The sequence below is a fragment of the Sinohyriopsis cumingii genome, chromosome 7 (assembly GCF_028554795.1).
Source record: "Sinohyriopsis cumingii isolate HCF-2022 chromosome 7, ASM2855479v2, whole genome shotgun sequence".
Classification (NCBI taxonomy): Eukaryota; Metazoa; Mollusca; class Bivalvia; order Unionida; family Unionidae; genus Sinohyriopsis; species Sinohyriopsis cumingii.
The window spans coordinates 59361497-59389447 of NC_142967.1; the positions used below are offsets into that span (position 1 = coordinate 59361497).

Here is a 27951-nt window from a genome sequence, read left to right on the forward strand (position 1 = left end):
CAGAACATCAGAACAAGAAGAAAACACCGTTTCTCGCGGTGACGATTTCAACGCGATTGTTGACATCGTCTGTTCGTTTATCCAAAGTCACATAGAAAATTACCAGGAGATTGGATTGGTGTTTGGTGTTGATCTTTGCTGGAGTGAACTCGGTCACGTTTTCAAACGTCGAAATATCAGCCGTTACAAGGGAGTAAATATGTCCAACTCCCCAAACCAATTTCAACGACTAAATCGTGCGTGAACGTGAAAAACAACGACGACCGCTGTCTGGTCTGCGCGTTGTTCCTCGCGTTGCACCCGGCTACGGATCATGTGGATCGCGGATCCAAATATAAGCTTTATTTTGATAGCATCAGAACAGCCAAGATCTGTTTTTCAGCAGAAGTCAAGGACTTCCCAAACTCATAAGCACAAAGTCATATTTCGATCAACATCTCTGGCTTAGAAGAAAACAAGAAAAAGATTTAAAAGTCTACCCGCTGATGATTTCAAATCAGCAAATCAACACATCATCAATTGCCTTTACTATCAATCGCATTTCATCTTGATCAAGGAGTTTAGTCGCCTGTGTCACTCGCAGTAAAGCAAACACCCCATAAATACGCATTTCTTCTACAAATGTTTGCAATGCTTCTCACGACAGGAAAGGTTGGACCAGCACGTGGCTTTGGGTTATTGTCAAGAAGCACAAGCCATTCAGATGCTCGGGGGGAAGGGAAAAGTTTATATATCAAATTCAAACAGAACATTTGCATAGACATTTTATGTCATCTATGACTTAAAAGACGATACTGGAAAAAAGAGGCCCTCATCTTGATCCGGTTCGATTTTTCACCAAAATCAGATTCATCCCCAATAATTTGGAAAAGTGTAAGTCTTCCTTGGTTGGCTCTTTTAGGTTCATAGACAGCTTCCAGTCTATATCGATCCCGTTGGTCGAACTGGCTGAAAATAGTCCTGTCTTTGTTCACCTCGACGAGGCCGATCCTGAAAAGAAAAAAATAAGTTTGCTCAAAACAAATATGAATTTATCCTTAAGAGTACATCAAGAGCTGCTAAAGGTTCTATGAAACTTTTCTTCCTTCAAAAGACACATTTTATTCCCAGTTAAATCTGTCCAATATCACCGACACCAAATACGACAGAGCCCTCGAAGTGTGGCAAACATTTGACTGCCAGACTCTTGATGATTACCACGATGTGTATCTGAAAACAAATGTGCTGTTTTTCACGGACGCGTTTCAAAATTTCAGGGAAACCTGTCAGATACTTTACAGGCTAGACCTGCTCTGGCATGGGATGCACTGCTGAAAACCAGTGGAACGAAACTCAAACTCATTACCGATCCGAACCTGTTTTTTGCTTACCTAGCAGATGGTACTAGGTGAAATTTCCGTTTTTAATATATATTTAAAAAAACAGACACACTGTGGCTAACAATAAATACATGTCGAACTACCATCCTACTATGCCACCTTTATACATCACTTATCTGGACACAAACTATTTGTACGACTTGGCTATGTCGCATCCACTTCTCGTAAGCGGTTTTAGCTGGTTCACCGCATCAGTTTCTACACGACCGCTCAGCTGTTATTTCGTCGACGTTGATTTCATCTATCATGAACACCTGCATGAGCTCCACAACTATTATGCATTCTGCGCCGAATAGCTTCTGGTCGACAATGAGACATTATCTCCGGACCAAATGGTGCAGAAGGACGAGGTCGGTTTGGAAAACTTCAGAGTGAAAAAACTTGTGCCGACTCGCATGAACAAGAGCAAGTACATATTATATCATCGACTGTTCGATCAGGCTTTGAAACACGAGCTGGTGTCGCACAAGGTTCATCGCTTGTTAAAGTTTAAGCAGGCATCGTGGATATGCCATTACATCAATTTCAACACGCGGAAGCGCACGTTAGCCACCACGGACTTTGAGAAGGATTTTTTCAAGCTCATGAACAACGTCTTCAGCAAGACAATTGGAAACGTCCGAAAGCGGAAAAAATAGAAACCGTAAACGATGCGCGCCGCCGTGATAAGCTTGTCTCGTCTGATGCTTTCGTCCACATGAAATTCGTTGACGAACACCTGGTAGCCGTCGAATCCAGAAAAACACGTCTGAAACTCGACAAACCTGTGTACGTTGTAGCAGACATACTCGATTTCTCCAAACTCAACATTATGACTTCATCAAGTCGCGGTGTGGTGACCGCACACATCTACTTATGACCGACATCGATTCGCTCGTCTACGAGGTTCAGAAGAAGGATCTTTATCAGGATATGTTTGACCATTAAGAACTTTTCGAGCTCAGCAATTACCGACGTCATAGTCTACTTTACTGCACAGACAATAAAATAGACCTAGGAAATTTCAGACACGAGTGTAACGTTGCGTCTATTGTAGAGTTTATCAGTCTATGTTCGAAAATGTACTGTATAAAACTGGACACGGGCGAGGTGAATAAAATGACCAAAGACACTATAAAGGCTGTCGTCAGTAAAATTGCCATGATCATTACAGGGAGGCCATGGCTGCTAGTCTCTGCTACTGCACGATAAGAACTTTCAAATATGACCGACACATGATTTCCACGTTGTTGGTCAACAAAAAGGGATTATGCCCCTTCGATGATAAACGATACTGCTCCGACTGCGTTTCAACGTTGACGTTTGGTCATAAAACATCAGGCCGCGGTCAGGTCTTGTGATATAAACATTCATCATCTCATCGTTCATGTTCACTCACTACCACCACCACGTGGTCTACCATAGTACAAAACCAACATCGAACTGATCATCACCCAGTGGTCCAGAACCCTCATGTTTTTCTTATTTAAAAACCTCGGGTTTCCTACGTCTGGTACAGAACCCACATTTTTTTGGGACATTAACAAATACAGTAGATTTCATACGTTTGGTCCAGAACCCCCATCTCACATCTCTCTGATCACTACATGCCTCACGTGGTCCAGAAAACCTATAGATATCATCATCTCATAGTTCACCTTGTCCAGAACACCTCATCTTATAAGATGACAGGGGTCTTCTACCTCTATTTTTACTATACGACTATCCTTTTACCTCTACCTATATTTCTCTCTTCCACACAGCTGTGTCGGTGATTCTGGTAATGACCCATTATGATTTGACACATATCAGATATTCCGTGTTAAATATCATCCCCGAAACGAGTGTAGATGCTTCTAAGTACCATGTGTTCAGAGCAGGTGAAACAATAGGACAAGTCACTTGCATATATAGCATATGATCAGACAGAAACGGATTGAAACGTTTCACCAATCCAAAGACGCGTTACAAAATTCTGTCAGAGCGGATACTCTCTCTCTCTCTCTCTCTCTCTCTCTTCGAATCAGACGAGAAAGGCTGCGTAACGTAACATTTAGTATATTAGCGGGACAGAGTTTTCACTCCGTTTATCATTGCAACATAGTTTGTGTATGCCTGAAACTATAAAGATCATTGTATTGGGGTGCGCCTGCTGTGGGTACGAGGAGTTATGGTATTATGTATACGAATGCGAGAGAGATGTCGGAGTTGTTATGGGTCTAAACCATGCATTGCCTAAGGAAAATAACGACCTCACTGCTCATCTTGCAAGCGAACCTTTGTCATTCTCTCTTGTCAAAAACATCATCTCATAAAACAAATTGAACAGCAGAAAACTACTTGCGAATTATTGAGATTGTGCCACACTTGTGGAGATTTCATTGTAACCAATAACTCCAAGACACGCGTTTGTCCAGGGAAAAAAAGATGCAATTTTTGTAACCAATTCGTAAGCAGTGAACATCAATGCTACATCCAAAACTGCAACAATTAACTAATAGAAGACTTGAAGACCAAGACCAAAAAGAAACAAGGGATTTCGTCTTTTTTTCACTTTGAATATACGCAAGAAACGGGTTTGCGAAAATTTCATACAAGAATCTATTTATTTTCACTGTCCCAATTGTAGTAAGATTCCAGGAAGGCGTGAAAATATATTTCTGGGAAGTTGCATCCTTTGCCGAATCTTACAAAATATCGACGGCACTTGGAGTGAAGAGGACATCCAGCGTTACGGGGGACTGTCGTCGATATGCATTAGTAATGGCTTAGTGTTTCTCGGGATACGGACAATTTCTTATGAAATATTATTTACAACAAGGCACCAAATGTTCCACAGTTACCATGAATGGAGCAAAAGTCATCTACATGAAAGTGGGATAAGCACAGTTTAAAGATTCAATAAGCTATTTTTCCATGCCTTTGAGTCGAATGCCTAAAACGTTTTGAATGAAAGAAATTACACGCTGTACTCCCACATTTGCCTGACGTTCACTATCCCGATGACATGCAACCAGAAGAACGAGAATTCTACGCTTGGTATCAAGATGACGTTCACTATCCCGATGACATTCAGAGAGAAAAACGAGAAGAATTATACGCTTGGTATCAAGATGACTCTTCCAACCCGTTTGACTTTCAGGAATCCGATGTGGACATTTACGCAGTTGTTGTGGCCAATTTTGACATTTTTTTTCCTGAATAACATAAGTATTGATCCTTTGAGAAATAGCTTCTGCCACCGTAAATGCGTGAAGTCTTTCGAAGGAATGGCTAGGACTTAGAAGACCCCCAGATCGTCTAAGAATTCAATGGATGCTTATTTCACGGACGCCCCACTTGTTTCCCTTAACGAAACCTGAAAAGTCTTTTCTCAGAGTTCACCATGGAAGAACTGTACAAACAAACGTACCAAAGACGCCTTAGGTTAGGAAAACAATGACACAACCTGATAGAAACGTGGGAGCTGTAGTATGATCGAGGTTACAAACCGATCCCGAGTTTAGACGCATTGCCGAATTTTACAACGTGGTGGACATTAATCCCTTGAACCCAGTTCGTTTGGAGGACGAACCAATACACATCATTGCCGTACGATATAGACTAATCTCAGTGATGTGTATCCTTTGTATCCATGGGTGTGGAAAATATGATCCATCTTCTACATTTTCTAAGTACACCCCTAAATGCTGACATAGCACATTGATGTGAACATATTCGTCAATACGAAGGCGTGATCAAATAGAAAGTCTTACCCCAAACTCATTTTGTATCATCCTGTCTTATCACATCTTTGCCAAGGAAAACTAATGTTTCTTTTACACCGTAATTGTGCTGAAACATGTAATCAAGACCAGCCTTGTTACCACAAAGAGGAAGAACGCACTTTGACAGGAATGTAGGCGAGTGTCGTGCTCTGTATCTTGGATACCGACTGTTAAAAGTCTTCGAATTTTGGCACTTTCTTACCACAGAACAAAATCAAAAGGACGACTAATCCAATAACAAAATTTTGTAAGGCTACGTTAACGAATTTCTCAAATAGATGCAAGAGGCGAATGGCTTTCCCTGTTGGTGTCAGACTCCTGAAACCAAGAGACATTCAACAATTAGTACCATTCCATAAAAGGCATCACCTTGGAACACGTGGAAAACAAAGAAGGAAGAAGATCGTTTGCTAAATTCTTGTTACATTATATGTGGGGAAAATTAGCAAAACGTCTGATGCAAAAATCTTGTTACATTATTTGTGGGAAAAATTAGCAAAACGTCTGATGCAAGACGGAGTACTTGGCAGAACCGAGATGCTACTTTCAACCAGTTGACGAAAAAGGTAAGATGAAGAAACACGCTGAAATAATCTGAAATAATAATAATAATAATAATAATAATAATAATGATAATAATGATAATAATAATAATAATAATAATAATAATAATGTGGACTTGGTACAAAGCCTAAATTTTTTGAAGTTATAAGCGCTTTACAATATTAAATAACACATACAAACATATAGAACGCCAAGATTAAAAAAACAGATATCATGAAATTACAAAACAAAAACAAGCCGACAATAAACAAGGAAGCGAACATTATTAAGTCTTTAAGTCTGTTCTTGTAGTCAAAATAGGTGAGTTTTAAGAGCACTCTTAAATGAGATCACAGTATCCTTGTGTCTAAGATCAATGGGTAATTCGTTCCACGTAGTTGGGCCCTGGAACGCAAAAGAACCTTGTCAGTATGACTTTGTTTTAACAGTGGGAACAATGCGAATAGGAGTGTCGGAAGTGAAGCGTAAGTTTCTAAATGTGGTATACGCATGGAAGTGAAGCGTAAGTTTCTAGATGTGGTATACGCGTGGGTGATGTCGTATTTGAATATTGGACTGGAGCCAGTCAACGAAATGTAACATAGTGAACATAATTTGTGTTTGATTCTATATCGAACGATCAGTCTATGAAGAATTTAGTCTAAAATGTGACTATGTTTATGTGCGGGTCGGCTAACTAACTGTTAGAGGTTGAAAATGTGAAGAGAATCCTAGTGTTTTTAATGTGCGTGGGTTTCCTGGACAATCAAAGTGAAAGTTGAAATCTCCAAAAATAATCATGTTAACACCTATTGAATTTCTTTGCTCCAGGAGGTTAGGAAACTGCTCCAAAACTATAGATTCGGTCAGTTTACTTTGTCCAATTGGAGAACGGTGGTAGAGGTCACTTACGATAAAGCGACTTTGGAAATGTCATCACTGAGGCGTACTTGACAGCCAAAGTTCATTTAAAGTTGCAAGAAGTCTCAGAACTTTTAGGAGATCAAGTCCTTGCTTTGACACTGACAGTTGAATGGACATTCATTGTCCTCGGAGCCCTTACACAACAATCGAAGGGGACGGTTTAGGTGCATGGACGGAGGAGCACGTAGAAGACACGATCCTTATTTTTGCTAGCGGTAGTCCCAAAATCAACGGATACCGAAATCGAGACCGACGGGGAGAAATTCATACCGAGTTCAAAGTAAAAGGATTGACACTAAACTATGGATCGAGTCAAGTGGTGAACTTCGTCGTGTTGTAAGAAGCTTTACAATACGGAGGAGATCAAGACAAAATTTGTCCGTTTAGAAAACCACAACATTGTCAGCCATCCTTTGGAAAAAGTTTTTCAATTTTGTGTACCAGAAACGAGTTCGGCTTCCAGACCACAACACTTTACCATACAGACAAGTTGAACTTCGCTGTAGAAAGGTTCCAAGACGGTCAACAAGAATCACGACGATTTCGATACGTCAATCACGTGATGGTCTCGTTGCTGGTTCTAAATTCAAAGAATACAAATTCTTGTCTGAATATTGCAGTCGATTGAACATTTTTAAACAAACTGCATAGGAATCGATTACACAATCCCACCTCTTTAGTTGTCTACTTCGGACAGGGATACGAATTACAGTGTTTCAGTTGTAGTTTGACAATCCATATGGATCCATGTACCTATAAAGTTTTAGCTATCCTGGAACATACTAGATGGTGGTGCGGTGTCCCTACTTATCTTTGGGCTTTCTACCAATCACTGTATAGTACCTCAGGGACGGTACCTTAGAGATGGTACCATTCTCCGGGTATAAAAAGGAAGACTTCCAAGAACAATACTTCATTGCGAGTACAAACGCCAACCTAGAAGGATGAATAATTCAACACAGCAATCGATGGAGGGGATCACCATAGATTTCAAGTCCAATGATCAACTAGAGTGCGATTCTGTGTTTTGCAATCAGATCGATGCCGTACATACTTGCCGCTCCTCTACTGCTACCAATGAAAGCGATGCCATTCGTGTGCCATACCGCTCTACTAGCGAAAGCGATGCAACACTCACTTACAAACCACTCTGGATACCACCACCACTAGTTCATGAACAAAATATGTGCCAATCAAAGAAGAATACGTTTCCTGTTACTTTACCTGGCTATTGCGACTTTGAAGATCGATTCCAGATGTTCAAAGGGAAATAGCCTAAATATCTGAATGGACCTACTCCCCAAACAATGAGCTATATGTGGATTTGTCTACTTGGGAGAAAGTGATAAAGTACACTGTTTCAATTGTGGTGTGACACTTCACGAATGGGAGTATAAAGACTCGACTTACCTGGAACATGCTAGAAAATCTCCGCGCTGCCACTACATTCCTTTGGTCGGACCAAAATAATAGCGTCTTCATGGATACTATAAAAGAGGACATTGGCTGTTTACCGTGTGAGTTTTGAGAATGCATTTACAGTTTGTCAAGATACAAGTGACATTTCGACAAATGTTATTTAATCACTGTAGCCTGATTGCTGTACGATAATTTATTCTTTTGAAAGTGTTCAACAGTCAGAAACTGCTCAACTACACAGAAGGATTTTGACACCTACACATAGTTATTTCAGAGAAGGAAGAAGTATTGGAACGCACACACGCACACAATCTCTCTCTCTCTCTCTCTCTCTCTCTCTCTCTCTCTCTCTCTCTCTCTCTATATATATATATATATATATATATATATATATATATATATATATATATATATATATATATATATATATATATATATATATAGTATGTGCGCTGTATCAATATACGAGATGTATGCATTTTTCATTAGTAGGAAACTCGACAAGCCTTGTTTCCTTTTCATGAATAATGTATACAACAAATGGTATATCATTGATACATTTTATTTATATCACATACAAATACACATATTTGACCTTTAAACGCAGTTAAGATATACTCCGGGCAACTGTGTATTGACCTCGTTAATGAACTCCTCACATCCCCGAGAGTGTGTCCGCTACAAAATGTAGTTATATACCTTTTTTTGTTTGTCATAATCACATTTGAAAATTGATAAGTTGATTATTTTCATTTTTGAATTTCTGTTTTTGATCACATTGATTAAATCTCTCTCTCTCTCTCTCTCTCTCTCTCTCTCTTATGATTTAAACATGAAAGATTGTTATTATGAAGAAAGTATAGTACTACAAACACATTATCTGCCTGTACACACTGAACGCTTAGGCATTCACGTAAGGCGTATGGAAATTAGCGTGGAATAGAAAATATGCGGAATGTCGAACCAACAAGAGGTAATTAATATATTTACAGTTGATCTAAGTCATTAGTTTGCCTTAATTAACATTACAACAGACTACCGTAAAATTCTCTCTCTCTCTCTCTCTCTCTCTCTCTCTCTCTCCTTTTCCTTTGGACGACTTGACTTAACTTTACCATCAATCATAGGTCCAGGGACATCGTCGTATGACACAAGCGAAAATTCTCAACCCTTGTATTTTCATGGATTTTCGCCAGTATCTTGGTACGATGGTCCAGAGGGGGGGGGGGGCCCGTTTGGAAATTTTCATATTTAATTAATAATAATCGATTTTTAGAACATTATAATAGCTTTAAGAAACTAAAAAAAAAAAACAAAGCATTAAACACGTTAGAGTATGTTTGCCTCGTAGCCGACAAATTTAACTTATAGTGCCGACATTGATGTTATAAACACTGTAGATAGATCCCAAGGAAAGTGTAAACATACCGTTACAATGAACCATATTCTTGTAGGTTACTTGGTGCAAGTTCAGTTTAAAGGCTTTCATCCAGCCCAAATTATTTCTCTCTCACTCCATATTTCTGCGTATGCTGCCCCTTATGCATGATAGTGGAGAGGGGAACGGAAAAAAGAAAGGATTGCGATGAAATTGTATACTATGTTAAGTTCATTTTGAAAACGGGGACTACTACTAGTTTTTACCAATATTTTCATACGTGATTAATTATTAAGGAGCGGAAATTCATCATTGATCTATAGACCTGCAGTTTAAAGAATATTTATATATTCGTATTATTGCGCCATGGGCGGATCGCAATTTGATATACCAATATTACTGGTATTTCAATTAGCTTTATAACAACACTTTAAAAGCCGTTTTATTTTTAATATATATATATATATATATATATATATATATATATATATATATATATATATATATATATATATATATATATATATATAAAATCCACGTTAGAAATGTTTGCTCAAGATGAAACTTCTCCAAGACTTGTGGTTTTGGTGTGGTGTGTAAGATAGTGGCTAAAACATTCCTGTTCGACTAAAAGATGTCGTTTGTTAACATTATAACTATTTCATAAAAAAGAAAGACCTCCTTGTAAAATGACTTGTTTAAAAGAGCACATTCAGAGTTACCTTTGGAGAAGCATTTACACATTTGCAGGGAGTTTGTCAAGATTCAAATGAGACGCATACTCAGTTTGTTTCTCAACTATTCAACCGTTGTTATTTACAGAGTATACGAAGATTGAATCTTGGGAAAGACTATTTTAAACATCAAACACGACGTTGAAATAGAAGCTTACCATGCCATGACCATTGTCTACGGTTTTGCAGTAAATTCCTTCAAAAGATGTCAATGACTGTTTAGAACGTAGAGGATTACCAAAACTTTTTCCATCACCTATGATTCCGCTGAATTCTGGATGACGTTGACTGTGTATGTGTGTGTGTGTGTGTGTGGCTACGTTTCTCCAATTTCATTTCCCAGCAGGTTCATTGTAGATTATTGATTAACAAGACTTGCAATGACATAATGACCACTTAAACTTTAGATGTGCACGAGACACTCATTCTGTCAAAAGTGTTTTGATTTCTCTGTGAGAAAAGATTCGTTGCGTTTGATCGACTTTTCAAGCTTACCAAGAAGTATGTGTAACCTGCGATTACTTGAACACTGGAAAGATGTTCGTGCCTGGAAACGTTTGGCTTTGATGCTGCAACGCAAGAAGTGGCTGACTATGCCAGATATATGTGTCACTAATCCAAGAAAAGAAGTTCATTTAAAACCAATGCCAGAAGTGAACGTTATATTCAGGACAATGTTAGAAATAGTGGCAGAAGTGCTCGACATAGTGGAAGAAGAAATAGTATACATCAAAACGAATGACGTAGAAAGACCATTACCAAGAGGAGAAATTAGAGACTGTGGCTGGTGCAGAAACCAAAAGAAAGAAAAAAACGTTAGAGTATGTACCTAGATTTCGTCGGACATATTTCGACGATAGAGTTTCCTGCACACTGACTTCTTTATATTCAGCTTTGGTGTTTTTATTTATCTTATTTTAGGTCATTTATCTCATGTGTTTTTGTATTTTAAATTTTCACTTTTAATGTGTCTTCTGAACAAGCATCACACGTGTATTAAAGGTATAAAACGTCTTGTGTCGTCAATATTCGTCTCAGAATTCTTAACACGACAGCTATGGCTATATCTTCCTCCTCTTTCTCTGTTCTTAAAGTGATTGACGAAAATTTAGATCGTCAAAGTTGGGACGCATTGTATCTTGGCCATATTTGTATCGCCATCCATTTAACATGCTGATTATTGCGTCGAGTGGTTCAGGCAAAACCGAGCTTGTCAAGCGTGTGATCGAACACAAACACGTTTGTTTGATCGTTCACCCCAACCTATCATGTCGTGTTGAAAAGATTGGCAATCGGCTAACACCATACTTCAAGAAAGTCAAGGAGAATCCTTTTCGTTTGTAAAAAGCATTCCTCGCGAACATACCCTTCCATCTTCTTTGACATTGTATGAGAAGACGAAGAAGAAATTAAACTTTGGTTTACACGAAAAGGATATCACCGTAATGCCAGTATACAAAATTTATTTCATCAAAGTAAAGCACATCGCACATCAGTCTCAATGCCCATTATATAGTTTTCTTATGTAGTCGTGGTGGGAAACACAGCCGCTAAGTTACTTAGAGACGTTCCTTTCAAAGCTGATTTTGCCATCAATGCTTAAGATGAAGGTGGAAAAACGTAACACGTTCATCGTGTAATTTGTACATCATCACTATTTGTAGCAAGGCGTCGCTCGAAAATGGGGACTTGGTTTAGGAGATATGTTAAAATCAACACGGTAGTATCCATCATAAAATGGATGGTGACTCGAGGATTGCATGCTCTGAAAAATGACGCTTTGACGCAAGGAAACTTTGATTTCTTCAAAATGTCCTCATCGACATAGTCCCAAAAAAGCCTTCGTGAGAGCAAGCAAAATTGTGTTATTTCATACTGGAAAAGACCTTTTCTGCATTATTTCATCTTTTTTTTACGCCACAGCAAGGAGGAGACAGAAGGAGACGTCGAAATTCCTTCAGATCTCATGAAAACATTCCACCAAAAAAAAAAGAATAAGAAAAGAATAACAACCAGAGGATTGGATATATTTGATTATTAACTGAAACATAAAATGATGTACCGAGATTCTTTCGAATGTTTCAAGTCAGAACTCGATATGTTCGCCATGACACCCACCATGATGACCATACACGAATCCCAATGAGTAGAATTTAATTCTATGTCGTCTTTGATAACCTCAGTCCCTATCGAATTTGAAATCAAAAGACACACTCAAGATTACATCGATCTGAATAAAAGTTACATGTGCCTGAAAGTCAACGTTCTTATAGTTGACTACACCAATCGAGTCAGCGATGCCAGAGTATCTCCCATCAATAATTTCATCCATTCGTTGTTCTGCGAAGTGGATTGAAACAAAAAACTCTTCAGCAGCAGAATGGATACTTACTCTATCGAACGTACCTAGAAAGTCACCTGACGTTCACAAAAGAAGCCAGGAACACATATATCGATGCTTAAATGTATTTAAATGTTTGAAAAACTGACACATTTGACAAATTCAACGACACAGCGTTGATTACAGATAAGGATGAACATAACAATGTTGGGTTTAAAGACCGCCAAAACACAAGCAAATAAGGTCGCAGTTTAAAATTGATGGATCGTTCCATTTGGATATATGGTCGCAAGACAAGTATCCGTTGAATGGAGCGGGTGGACGTATATGACTGAATCGAACCAGTAATGTCTTCCATTTGATGATTGATGCTAACGAGTACAAAACCATCACCGAAGAAGCTCGACTTTACGAACGGCGCGTGGAAATTTGACCTAAAGTGGGAAACATCATCAGTTAAACTTTGAACACAACGACAGTCAAGTATCCGATACGACGAGTGGGAGTGAAAACTTTTACCATTACCTCTGACTCCGGGTCCAAGATCGAAGATCATGTTTTCCAAGGATAGTTACCCAAACATTTGCCCATTGGCATCATCAGCTATGCGGACCTCAGCACAGCTATCGATCACATTCCCTTTTAGTTTCAACACGTCAACGTGTCCAAGATTGAAGTCACTCGAAATGGCCACACTCTGTGTACCAGACCCCTCGAACCTAACTTTGTCCATAAAAATTATATGAAATCTTGAGATCTTCCTTGACACTGTTTGAAGCCACAGGACAGTACCAACAGTAGTCACGACATTCCTGCGATGATTATGCACGAGGATCTGCATTGTGGGTCTTTGACTTCACTCCAGACTAAGGCAGCAACGAAGGACGTGTCCATCCTGTAAAATCGAAACTTCAGTTTGCAACAGCTCTGGCCAACACGGTGAACGTCATCTTATATGCTGAATTTGACAATACTCTGGAAATCAACAGTTTGAGAGAAGAGATTCTATATTATTAGTAACAAAGATAGAATACGAATAATCTGTGGAGATAGGTGACGCAGCCCTCCAAAGTGCCCAAGAAGTCAGGGTCAGTGAGGATGTACACCGGACCAAAATGGGAGCGAATCAACACCTCGCATACCAGACACACCTGACCTAAGAACTGGCGATTGGACCCTCTCCTCCAAAAACAACCACTTCACCATCAGTTCCAAATACCGAAGCTGGACTACAAAACCCATTGCCAATAACAGCAAGTACAAACAACATGGAGCCCGACAAGGGGTGCGTGAAGAAAAGCCAACACAACTACCGAGGAGGCAACCAAAATTAAAGAGGAAACCAAAGCAAGATGTACAATGAGCATCATCAACAACAAGACAGCAGGAGAAACAGTCGAAGGCACCACTACCACTTAAACAACCTGAATAAAAGAAACAGCCGGCAAAACGAAAACAAAAGCAGCAGCCGACAATCCGACCAAGAGCGCACGTGATGGACTACATCTTAGACCAAATAGAAACACGAGGAATGGACATCCTATTAAGAAATCCCCCAGCGGCACTTCAACATACAGAGGAGATGAAGACAGTCCTGGATTCAGCAAGGTAATAATAATGTGAAGGCTGGATGAAAACGTCTACAAAGGAAAATTTCATGCATGCAGCAAGGAACATCAGTTCACTGGGGGGAAAATAATGCATGTGTCCAGTTCCCTTAGTGATATTTATAACGTATGAACGTTATAAGGTCCACAGTATGCAGGACCCACCTATCCCGTACCGGCAAGAGTGGGTGATTAGGTAATAGCCGACATCAGTCACACCGAACAAGACCCATGGGCGGCCTAAGCAGAAGTTTATGCCATCCGAATAGCTGAGGACATTTCTGTTCCCGCCACCTTTGGTTGAACATCAACCCTTCTAAGGGCTGACAATCAAACTTTCCTCATATATTTAAGTGTTTTCAATTTGGTTTGAAATACCCGATTTGATAAGATCTATCTATACATAAATACACATTTAGCCACCGTTATAAAAGAATAATTCTATTTGATCTAACAAGACCGCAAAATTTTAAAGGGTCACTTAGACCTGTTATTATTATTATTATTATATATATATATATATATATATATATATATATATATATATATATATATATATATATATATATATATATATATATATATATATGGCGGTTCAGCAATCTCTCTGACGCTTGAGGACTCCAGCCGACATATTCCTCCTCCCTGGCCAAGTTGTTAGGGAACATGCAGCAAAGAGAATGTTGAGTGTGCTGCTCTTTATCCCATTCGACATGCAGAATCAATAAAATTCACGCGCAGAAAAGCCCAATACCCGTGTTCGCACGCTCGAATGGATGCCATGTGGTTGGCCATTTCTCATACGAGACTACTAATTAAGAAGCATGCAGTGCATGTATAAACGCGTACGGGAGCCTAGATCTTGTTCACTCCTGTACGATAAATTAAGAAGACTGCGGTGAAGGCATTAACCACCCTAAATAGGCTGTTGGCCGTGCGCAAGTATAATCTCCGATCTGTCTGTCTGTCAGTCTGGCCACATTTTGCGGCGAACAGAACAAGCAACAACACATAAAAAAGAAGTGGAGCTAGCGACGGAAATGAACTTGCCCCCACCCTTAGGGCACTGAAGGGCCTGCGCCTGACAGTTGCTTCGGGTTGAAGCTTGAGAGCTCAGGAGAAGAGAACAACACTTACCCTGATCTGAAACAAAGGAACAAACAATTCAGCTCTACTCAGTAAGGGGCCATGGATGGGAAAGTCGCGAAACAGAAAGAGGTAGTAAAGAAAAAAGACTAGACCAAAAGATGTCCAGAGAAAACTAGGCAATAACCTGCTAGAGCAGCAACATGTCAAGCAGTTGGAACAGCCGATATAAAATCAGCAGCAGCAACAACATTATCAACTGCTGCTATCATCAAATCGTCTCAACCTGCAAGCAAAGTAAATGAAATACACCTACCACATTAAGAAAACACAGCGGGAAAGATGGCAGCAACATCCGACTGCCACTGTCCAACAGATGACGCAACTGGCGCATAGCCTTATCTACCAGGCTTAGCAGTGGAGGGTGTGCGTTTTAACGTAAAACAAGCCAGCAACACGCCAAAGAGCTTCATACCATCCTGGATACTGTCAGAAAGCTAGAGAGGGCCAGTTGAAATATTGCCAATCTCCAGTTTTCCTAGTGATTGCCATCGTCAACGAGATGACAAGAGCTTTCTGCATCCTGGCCCAGCCGTTGACTTGACAGAATGGGAAGGCCGGGTGATGGCAGACTTCATCGCTCCTAACACCAGCAAGGGGCCTACCAGGAAGAAGTTCATGCCACCAGAACACCTAAGACAATTCCTGGTCTTACCAACAGATGTCTGAACTCAGCCTTTCTCAGGGCTACTAAATCAAATTGCCTGGTATAGTAGGGTTTTCATTTTGGCTTGAAAACCCATTTTGATATCCCTCTTCTATACACAAATATGATTCATCTGTTCACTGTTTGAAACAAGTTTCTCAAATTTATCGACTCTGAAAACAGAACTGTATGGGTTACATAGACCTTGTATTCTTAATTGTATTTTTGGAACATTTATGTAAAGAAAATCTAAAGTTATATGGATAGGTAAATTTTTCACTTAATAAACGTGATTCTAATTACACTGTATGGATTACACACAACTGGCAGTAGAGAACAGCCCAAAGTAGATAACTTGACAGAATCTGACTTATAGTACGATTCTGGCATTTCAAAACCAGGGTCGGATTAAGCACATTAAGCATACTAAGCATGTGATTAGGGCACCTGCCGAACAGGTGCACCAGAAAAAATAAAAAAATAATTGTTGATGATAAAATTGAACGAATTATATATGACCATTTTGATCTGCCACAGAAACCCAGACTTCTGCAACTCCTCCTCTAGAACAATTCTATCTCCAGCTGAGAAAATATCCCCACTGCCTCTAACAAAACCATCTACAACAAGTTCTACTCATAAGGAGGCTGAAAATACTGCATATGCCTAGTTACCCTGGTGATACTAATTACCAACGAGCTCTAAAAAGTGCACAACACCCAGGCCCCACCCGTTCAGCATCGTCAGCGATGGGGGGACATGATAGTAGCGGATATCTTCTCTCCCAACAAGATGCTGGGGTCCCTGGTCCCTCCGTCAGAGGTTGGACCTCAGCCCTTTTAAGAGCTCAAATAAAAATGCATATTTTACCAAGAATTTTCAATTTGACTACATAATTCGATCAAAACTATTTTAAATGCAAATATGACCCATTATGCCACCGTTCAAAATGGCACTCTATGTTATGAAACCAAGACGTAAATATTTAAAGGATCGCTTAGACCTAGCATTATTTATTGGTATTTCTATTTTTTAAAAAAAGACATACACTATATACACAAAATTCCAAAATATTTCGTATTAGAAAAATGTATAACTTTTTAACATGATCCTAATGACAAAATACGGCTAACACATCCAGTGGTATGGAATAGCCCGATTTAGATAACTAGGCGAAATTTAACATATTGTGCGTCCATGTCGTTTTCGAAATTTTCACCTCATGTTTGGGGTCTCCAGCCTGACTTTTCCTCCATTGTGTCGCCCATATATTGAATGCGGAGTATAAAATATAGACAGAGTCGAGCGCGTGGCTCTTACCCACTCGGCGCAATAGTCAAATCCCCGAAGTGCGTGCTTGCTCCTGTTTGGGATGTCGTCAGGTGCATGGTTCTATTCCCACCTAACGATTAAGTAGGAAGCATGTGGTGCATGTCTTAAAGTGCCAAGTGTCAGCATTTGCTTGTCTACCACTTGGAGAAAAAATAAAAAACCGACCTTAAAGGTATTAGCTCCTCGCATGAGGGCGAATGGCCTTAAGCGACGACTAATCCATGAATGATGATGTCAATCGTACTATCATTCATACTTGTGGCCCTAGGGGACGGAAACGGACGTGCCTGGAGTCCTCAAAGCTGGGAAAGTAAGAATCATCTTACTCCCCATAGCTAATTAGCAGCAACTTAAGAAGGAGAAGGCAGAGATACTCAGCAGAGAGGATTTATCGACAACATCCCACATAGTTCTTCACCCATCCAAACACCTATATATCCATAAAGCGACTCGTCCAGGCTGCCAATCTACCAGTCTTCCAGCCAGCCAGCCAGCCCACCAGTCAGCCAGCCAGCAAGCCTCCCAGCAAGCCCACCAGTCAGCCAGCCAGCAAGCCTACCAGCAACCACGCACGCCAGCCTTCCTGGACCAACCAACCATCCTTCCAGTTTCATCCAGCTATCTGAAATTCAAACCACCGTAGAATTTAAGAAGTTTTTATTTAATTTTCTGAAAGTAAATGTTAAAATTTAGGAATTAAGGTAGGATTATTTAGGAATTAAACCTTTGGATGATACGAGGTTTCTGTGTTTTTGGCGAAACAATAACTTTAATATTTTTCATCTTTCAATCTATCCATCCCTTTTAATAAGACTAAGTCTGCCTCGTCTTAAAAATACAAAACAATATTGAACAACGGATCAAATTCCAAAATAAATTCAAATTTCAAATAAAAAATTAAATTTTAGTTTACCTACTTTTCGCACCCAAATTTGTATCTCTCTTTGTATAACTTGGGCCTCAGCGGGTTGAGAGATTATCAGCAAGAAGAAAAAAGAAGACAGGTGCTAGGTAACATACTAGTGCATACCTGGAGAGAATTCTCAGAGATCAATGTGAGACTTTCTGTCACTGAGCACTAGATCCTGGATAATACAGGTAATCTAGAGTTGATTCCTCTCAAACGTAACAAACGTTCAATTAAACAACAAGTACAACTAACAGCTTCTTACCATCAAATAACTATTGTTTCATTTCAACCGTTGTTCAACCAAATTCCGTCTCTAACATTAAATAATACATTAGCACCAACACATTTCCATAACACAAACCGTTCAAAATGATGCAAGTCCCAATACATCTCTCAGGAAGATCCATTAGGAATTAAATACACAGAAATATGATGAATAACCCAGCCCGGTACGTAAGGACAATAGCGGGAGGCAACAAAGATAGCGTTCAGGAAAGCCACCTTAACGTTAACTCCACTCTTCACCAGAGAAGGAGGATTCAGAAATAATCTTCAAAATGAATGAGGTCAATATTAAACCACACTGCAACCTAGACGATGCAATCCCTATTTCGTCTACACCCATGCCAAGATCTAGAGTCGCCAACTCTGGTCCGAATCCCCAAGGTACCCTAACATACATTAGGAACATCCGTGCTTATCCCTATCCCTCGAAACTAACAAAAAAACAAAAAACATATCATTAAACCTGACCCAAATTACTACCAATAGTATAAAAGAAATACCCTTAGTTCAGAATTCACCTGTCTCTACCGAAGAGCGAACTAGGGAATAGAGGTACACATATCGCCATCATGTGCCAAGGTCACCAAAAAACCAACTACATAAAATGTCCGTCCCTAAAACATAACATCATTAGCACAATATCTCCCATAACAAAAATCAGCTCAATCTACATTACAGTGCACCAAGACGCACGACACTCAAACATCCAGACCTATCAAAAATGAAAACAAACCCAGAAAAGAAACAAAACGAGATATGACAAGAAATCAAAAGCACCCCCAAAACCTAAGCATCCCAAGATATAATCAGAGCACCATAATTCACAGTACTCAATCACCGGGGCCATCTAAAATAAGAGAGAGAAGCCCGGTCATAACAATTACGAATAGGTAGAACAGTCAAAAAAAAACACACACACACACACACACACACACACAAAAAAAAAAACAGTCATAGGGAAAACAACACATATCAAAACCTAGTAAAAACAAAAAACCAAATAGCTATGGCAAATGAAACCAACCAAACAGCTAATTCAAAAGGAATAAAGCAAAACAACAAAATCAATAGGTACACAAGGGAGCTGCCCAGAGATAAAGAAAACGATAACATCAAACCTAGCGCTAAAATCCAAAAGCAAACCTAAATATAAATTCCACACCAAAGAACTAACAACTTTCATGACTAGTAAACAAACCAACAGTAATAGCAGCGATAGAAGCATCGCCAATAAGCTTATAAAAAAACAGGGAAGAACTTCCAAATTATGCATACCAAGCAAAGTTACATCATAGTTAAGTGTGCTACCACAAACAAGTGGTCATATATTCCGAAAAAAGCAAAATTATGTCGTACAGAGTGAATGTCACTCGATACAAATCTACGTCCTCCCACAAATCAAATGAGCCAGCAGAAAAAAACCACCACACTGATATAAAGAAAATCGATATAAAAGATGAGATTGGCGCCAAAAAAATAATTAGGGACCTGAAAAATAACGGCTTGAAACAGAAAAGGCAAACCGACTTCGAAACAAAAATGGGACAAATCAATAGCAGTACTGCTGCAGTTCAATTCCCCACCCCACCCCAATAATAGTTCAATTCTCAAACAACTCTCGCTACGGAGTACATAAATATAAAAATAAAATTAGGTTCAGTACGAAATGCAAAGGATGGGGACACTTCTCCGCCAGATGTAGATTCCAATACAAATGTGATATATGTACTTACATGCAGATAAATGTAAATATGAATGGCAAAAGTGTACTAAGTGCAGACGCCTCATCACCCCAAATAAGACGTATGTCCTTTCAAGATCAGGAAAAAACTTATTTCAATATATGAAACAACACAATGTTTCATACATTACAGCTAAGGAACAATAAATAAGTACTAAAGTTATCCAGTCTAAGACCTCCCCCACATCTAGTCAAGACAGAGACCAAAAACAAATAACGGAACTAAACAAAAATAGGGAACAAAAGGATAGGCAACAATTAACTCCCAAAATCAAAGTAATGCAAGCCCTGGAAAGAAAATAATATGAAGAGATAAAACAAAATGTTAATGAAATAAACAGCTCAACAACAAACAATCACACAGAGCAAAAGTCAAGCTTCGACATGTAGTAGTCCAAATCACGAGCGGAACATCCTCAAGGTAGATAATCACTTACCAGTCGAAATCGTATGTACACTGATGCCAGGGAATCTAAACACTAAAGGTGACTAGGGAATCTAAACACTAAAGGTGACTAGGGAATCTAAACACTAAAGGTGACCAGGGAATCTAAACACTAAAGGTGACCAGGGAATCTAAACACTAAAGGTGACCAGGGAATCTAAACACTAAAGGTGACTAGGGAATCTAAACACTAAAGGTGACTAGGGAATCTAAACACTAAAGGTGACTAGGGAATCTAAACACTAAAGGTGACTAGGGAATCTAAACACTAAAGGTGACCAGGGAATCTAAACACTAAAGGTGACCAGGGAATCTAAACACTAAAGGTGACCAGGGAATCTAAACACTAAAGGTGACCAGGGAATCTAAACACTAAAGGTGACCAGGGAATCTAAACACTAAAGGTGACCAGGGAATCTAAACACTAAAGGTGACTAGGGAATCTAAACACTAAAGGTGACTAGGGAATCTAAACACTAAAGGTGACTAGGGAATCTAAACACTAAAGGTGACTAGGGAATCTAAACACTAAAGGTGACTAGGGAATCTAAACACTAAAGGTGACTAGGGAATCTAAACACTAAAGGTGACTAGGGAATCTAAACACTAAAGGTGACTAGGGAATCTAAACACTAAAGGTGACTAGGGAATCTAAACACTAAAGGTGACTAGGGAATCTAAACACTAAAGGTGACTAGGGAATCTAAACACTAAAGGTGACTAGGGAATCTAAACACTAAAGGTGACTAGGAATCTAAACACTAAAGGTGACTAGGGAATCTAAACACTAAAGGTGACCAGGGAATCTAAACACTAAAGGTGACCAGGGAATCTAAACACTAAAGGTGACCAGGGAATCTAAACACTAAAGGTGACTAGGGAATCTAAACACTAAAGGTGACTAGGGAATCTAAACACTAAAGGTGACTAGGGAATCTAAACACTAAAGGTGACTAGGGAATCTAAACACTAAAGGTGACTAGGGAATCTAAACACTAAAGGTGACCAGGGAATCTAAACACTAAAGGTGACCAGGGAATCTAAACACTAAAGGTGACTAGGGAATCTAAACACTAAAGGTGACTAGGGAATCTAAACACTAAAGGTGACTAGGGAATCTAAACACTAAAGGTGACTAGGGAATCTAAACACTAAAGGTGACTAGGGAATCTAAACACTAAAGGTGACTAGGGAATCTAAACACTAAAGGTGACTAGGGAATCTAAACACTAAAGGTGACTAGGGAATCTAAACACTAAAGGTGACTAGGGAATCTAAACACTAAAGGTGACTAGGGAATCTAAACACTAAAGGTGACTAGGGAATCTAAACACTAAAGGTGACTAGGGAATCTAAACACTAAAGGTGACTAGGGAATCTAAACACTAAAGGTGACTAGGAATCTAAACACTAAAGGTGACTAGGGAATCTAAACACTAAAGGTGACTCTATGCGAAGGTATTAAATCACACAACCTGAAATGGAGTCAAAAAGCATGATTCGCATATTACAGTGGTATTGCCGGGGAATAAATCAAAATTGCCCGTAACTGATACACAAAATACAACACGAGCAACACAAACTGGATATCATATGCCCTCAGGAGATACACGTGAACGAACAATAAATCAGATGCCAAGAATTCCGGGATATCTATCATGCTTTTTAAAGCACAGAACCCATGTAAAAAAGGAGGCCGACTGTCGACTTTCGTCAGTGACGCGATCTCAGCTGAGACTCTTGGGGTCACATGCCCATCTCAAGACCCATAATTAAATCTGGAATTTCAATTAATTAAAATAAATACTGGCAGTAGAGAAATTATATTAGTCAACTTATACGATTCAGGCGGAGATAAAGTCACCCAAACCTAAAATTACACAAATATTGTGGATAAATTCAGAAATCGTAAGCGGAGACTTTAATGTCAGCTGGGAGGAACCTACCTAGATGGGAGATAGAGAACTGTTGAGAACTGGACTATTTAATCCGTCCTAGTTGTACTAAACAATGAATCATGTACCAAATTAATCCCCGAAAACGGATCAATAACAGCAACTGATTTAACTGTATGCACTCGCAAAGTCGCTGAAATTGTCAAATGGGAAATTGATCAAGAACAAATACGCTAAGAAGTGACCACTCTCCGATATGTGTCACTCTACACATGTCAGTGAAGATAAATAAAACTTCAAACATTCCAAGATGGTGATTTGTTAAGGCAGACTGGGATAAGTTTCGCTCTGTATATGAGGGAATGAATAACGACCAGCTGTGCGACGACAATATTGAATAATTCAACCAAAACTTAGTTGAAACTGTCGTTGATTACTGGGCCGTGCATCCCTCAAACAGGAGAGGGACGTGTACCTTGGTGGATTGACAACTGTAAACAGGCCATAAAGGGGAAAAGGAAGACCTTAAATAGATTTAGTCATACTAAAAAAGTGCAAGACTTCCTTGATTTTAAAGAAAAAGAAAAACTATCAACAAACGTCATTCTCACCGCTAAACAAAAATTAAGAAAAAACGTATTCTCATCATTAAACCACAAAACAAACTCCAAACAAGCAAGGATCAAAAGTAAAAAAATAAGGAGAGAAACAACTTTACAACTCAAAATTTAAGTACGAATAAAGAAAAATACGAGAGGATGACATCTCAGTTTACCTATTTTTAGCAGAAACGCAAACCACTCTACTCTATACTAGATTATTGATGCCAGCCATGTGCCACAGCAAACCCAGCATTATTAAAGAAAATAGACCGAATTCAATACCAACCTCTGTCTGCACCAGTGCATTCAGAAGCAACTCCGGGGGAAAATGGCAAATAATAGCAGGGGACCATCCCTTATGTTAAGACGAAAAGAACTACTTCTGACGTGCGCTGTTAGGACCTCAGTCCATAAACCCAAGCGCTCTACCAGGACTGTCGAGAGATGTAACAAGCTTTTCATACATAAACTGGTTCCAAACTTACGGGGGGGGGGGGGGGCAGAGGCGTAGCTATGATATTTTGCGCCCGGGGACGAACTATAAAATTGGCGCCCCAGCCCCCTCCCCGTTTAATCACATTTTTGAATATTACCCTTGTTTACTTATTATAATGTAACGTTGTAAGCCTCATTTTGGCGCCCCTGTACCTTGACGCCCGGGGACATATGTACGCCCCTGCCCCCCCCCCCCCAGCTACGCCTCTGGGGGGGGGACAAATACATGAACTCAAAAGAGAACTTAAAAGTATTAACATACAGCTAGAAATGGTCACACACTCTGCCCATGCCCCATGGATCTGTAAAACTCCAAAAAATACACTTTAATGAAATAGAATACGGATCAAAACAAGAACCACATTAAATAAGAGCAAAAATAATTTGGGAGATTGAAAATAGATACCAGTGATACACGGCAGTCTATACCGTCGGCTGCAAGTCCCAAAGGCCAGGGCGAACCGCAGCAGCTGATGTTATCCAGGTGGAGAGCATCACGTTACAGGCGAGAGTGCCTGAAAACTGCTCCAGTTACACAGTAGAGTTTTCGGCTATAAACCAAGCCATTAGATGTATTCCAAATACCCAAACATAAAAGGCAGTGAAAGTCAGAGACTCCACCAGTGTGCAACACTCTCTAGAATCAGGTAACGCGTCTAGCAGAGAAAATCTGTTGGAAAAAAGTAAACACGAGACTTAAAATTCCAATACATAATAATTGTACGGTATAATTTATGTACGTACCATCACACATAGACATCCTTGGAAATGAAAGAGCAGATTAAGCAAAAAATAAGTTTAATGACACCGAAGCCCTCACTCTTAAATATAGCGTCCGGGAAATTTGCAGTATAATCAGACATGAAGTCAATAACAAATGACAAACGGAATGAGACGACATCCATGAAGGCTGCAGGCTGTATACTACATTCAAAAGGAAGTGCACAAAATGTCAGCTCCCCAATAGTGGTCAACCAACATGACATTAAAGTCATAACAAGAATAAGAACAGGTAAAACACTCTTAACCAACAGCTTTGACAGCTTCGTACCAATACAGGAGGCATCATCTACCCACATTATCCCACCCCAGACACACTTTAACATGTCAACAACGGATGCCCAAGTACGAAGTACGGAGAAAAATATTCCAGGATAAACAGAAGAAATAAAAGGCCCCGCAAGCCTATCCAGAAATATCGTAAGATATATAAAAGTATCCTGGTATACATCACTGAGACAATAAAAAAGAAAAAATATAATCCCCTGCTACAATCCAAAATATAGATAGAATTAACAAAGAGAAACTCAACAAAATATTGTCTATAAAAATAAATGCATATACAAACCTTAATTAAAAGAGGCAAATACACCTGGTGTGGCCGGGCGACAGGGTGCAGATCCAATAAAGAGGGGAACGGCGGCCAGCTCATTAGGGCTAGGCGTCGCAAATCCGTACTGGCCTTTGGTTGAGGCAGATACATCCAAGCTCTATAAGATGGACTTCTTAGGGTGCGTCTCACAACTTGGATCAAAATCCGAAACTTACATAGAACAAAAATAATACATCAATAAAAACATTCATCCTATCAGTAATACAATTAATAACAAATTTAAAAATCCTGACTATCCGGCACCGCTTCAGAAGGTCGCACAAAAATTGGCTCATTATAGCAATCCAAAATTAGAACTTACTAGGAAGACCCCAGATAAAATTGGCATAAGATAGTTCTAATCCCAGGCCATAAGGTGCTGTACAAAGTGGCAATATTAGATTAACTAATATCGAAGTTACCGTAGATTCCAATAACCTTACCCCAAATTAGTAGGCCTAAAGTTATAAGGTGGTCGAAATCCCAAGACACCAGGTCCAACCATACAAGGCGGTAAAATAATAGAATATGACACCATAATTAAGCAAGTGCACCAATATTTACCAATGACCAGAGCCCCACAAAAATTAGATGCAACGTGGTTATAAACCTTAGACATCAGACCCAGCCACACAAGGTACCAATAATTAATAAAAATGTAAAACGCAGTTAAACTAACAACTAGTGTAACAGGTGCATAGTCAAACAAAACAATTTCGGGACATCACCCGATACTCTGTGTCAAACCTACCTCTTTCTCATCCAGTATTAACAAGCTGTCAAAAGCATAGACCATGTACTTTCAAAATCCAACGCAAGTCAACATCTCTCCAACCCACGATCCCTGCATGAATAGAAACCAACCTGCGGCGACGGGGCGAGGCCCTTTACAGTCCTTGTCCTCCCCGGCCACTCCCAGATAAGCAATTGAAATATATGCAGTGGATACATTAAAATGTCGATAGACGCTGAAAGGTACCCACCGACGAAACCAAGTAGTACGCCGTGCGTACATTGAACAGTCGCATACAGCCGAATGGCAGCATGCGACTTTAATCAAGGACATACAGACAGTCATACCATTTGTCATAAACCAAGAAGACAGTGCATTTCATCCTTGTAAAGTGTAAACGTTATAGGAAGTAGTGGATTTAATGGTAAGGATGGAGCAGCTGTTCTAACAAGTAAATGCTCAATGGCACACCATTAGCCGTGTTCGTTCGGTGGTTTGAGTTTTGAGGCCCCTGCTATAAACACTTTTGTCCCCATAAAAGATATTGTCCCCGTAAATACTTCTAGCGCTATATAAACACTTTTGTCTCCATAAACATTCCTGTCCCTATAAACACCTGTCTCAGTAATACCATTCCTATGTTAAACATATCGTCAGATTTAATATAGGATTTCCCGTTTGTCCCCCAAGAGGCCCCCGCATGTTAACCTGTGGGCGAATGCTCACTCATATTTGTCCCCCAAGTGGCACATTCAACTACTATATGCAGTAAGGTAACAATGTTTGCCACACGCATGCCAGGAAATTACCTCAATCCCTTTATCCAACATTATGCTACAATCAATATAAAGCCATTGAACTCTTTTATTTTAATGGAATACAAACAGAACTTACTCGATAATGTTTAAAACAGACAACAGTTATTCTTGTTGTTTTGGTTACGAAAATAAACTTTGCAAGGACATAAAACTGGAAACTTAAAAGCTTTGCAGAAAGCATAAACATTATGGAAACGAACGAGAGAAATCGTCTATCCTTAAATATTTGAAGAAGATGGCAGCAATTAAGTGTGCTTAAGTCTTGCAATATTTACTTTTGCTCTGATCTTAACCAATATTTGGAATATCAAAATTTCTAAAATACACATAGTTCTTGTCTTATCTTCATATTTATATATAAAAAGCCTAAATTAAACTTAAACAACGTATGGAATTTGCGACCACGGTTGTGATAAAATGTCAAAACTAGACATATGAAATAAAAATTTAAAGGCGAACAACTGGATTCAATGTGCGAAACTGGAATTCCCGATATAATACATTGACATTATAACCACCGCTGAGTAATTCAACCGACAAATTGTAAAAGCTCGGTTTAGAAAATGGAACATTTATCCACCGCTATGGAATTCAAAAGGAAAAAACAGACAAGCTAAGCATAAAAAATAAAATTTCTAATTGGATTCTTGTTGGGAATTTGGAATTACTGACATAAGAGATTGAAATTTCAACTGCTGGTTTGTCATTGGTGCAACTTTTGGTCCCTACGGCTCCTCATAATTTACTTATATTTGACGGCTATGAGCGATGTTGTCAAAAAAATTAAAGCTGTCCTTGAGTTCCTTCTTAAATAATTCGCTTTTGGTGCCGATTACGTACCTTTTTAATGATAAAGCCAAATTTCTAGACATGTATATATTCCATAGAAAAACAGTAACATACGTCTGGGATTTAAAATCAACCGGATAATACCGATGGGCATATGTTAAAAATGTAGTATTATATTAAATGGTACATGTGGTAGCGATACGAGGGTTGATTCAACAACCTTCCGAAATGTTATTAACTGTTATCACTCGCGAAAATACCGAGGTTTTTCCCCCCAGAAGATGAAGATCTACACTTGTAAAATCAAATGTCATTTGTTATTGCAACACCATATGACTTTGTGCCTAAATAGCAAGGTTAGATGACGCGATTCACCTTTCAACATTTCTCCCTTTTATGTCCAAGTGTGTTCTTTCCCGTTGTTCATTGTTGGCGTTGAAATCTCCACAGATAATTAAGTTTTCTCCTATCTTATTTACAATATATCCATTACCTGTAAGGTTCAGTTTCATTGGTCGTACATGTTACCTATTATAATTTGTCTACTTCCAATATTTACCTTTGTGAACTGGAATTCGGAGGTTGGGTCCGAGTATTGTAGAGGTAGCAGGCCCTCAAAACACTCGAGCTAGCGTCGGTAACGAATGCCACAATGCCATCGCTCATTCTTT

The 27951-nt window shown here is 39.3% G+C and overlaps 1 long non-coding RNA gene across 2 annotated transcripts; it reads right to left on the minus strand.

Moving 5' to 3' along the window:
* Positions 1-826: 826 nt before the first annotated feature.
* Positions 827-27951, minus strand: LOC149795340 (uncharacterized). 2 transcript variants are annotated; one of them, XR_016422311.1, is made up of 6 exons: positions 27840-27951; positions 24917-25111; positions 23975-24238; positions 17626-17817; positions 8003-8079; positions 827-990 (listed from the first exon to the last, which is right to left on the minus strand). It is a non-coding gene; the product is annotated as an uncharacterized LOC149795340 (long non-coding RNA). The 2 variants fall into 2 exon arrangements; XR_016422310.1 differs by lacking the exons at positions 827-990; positions 8003-8079 and having other exon boundaries at positions 16900-17817.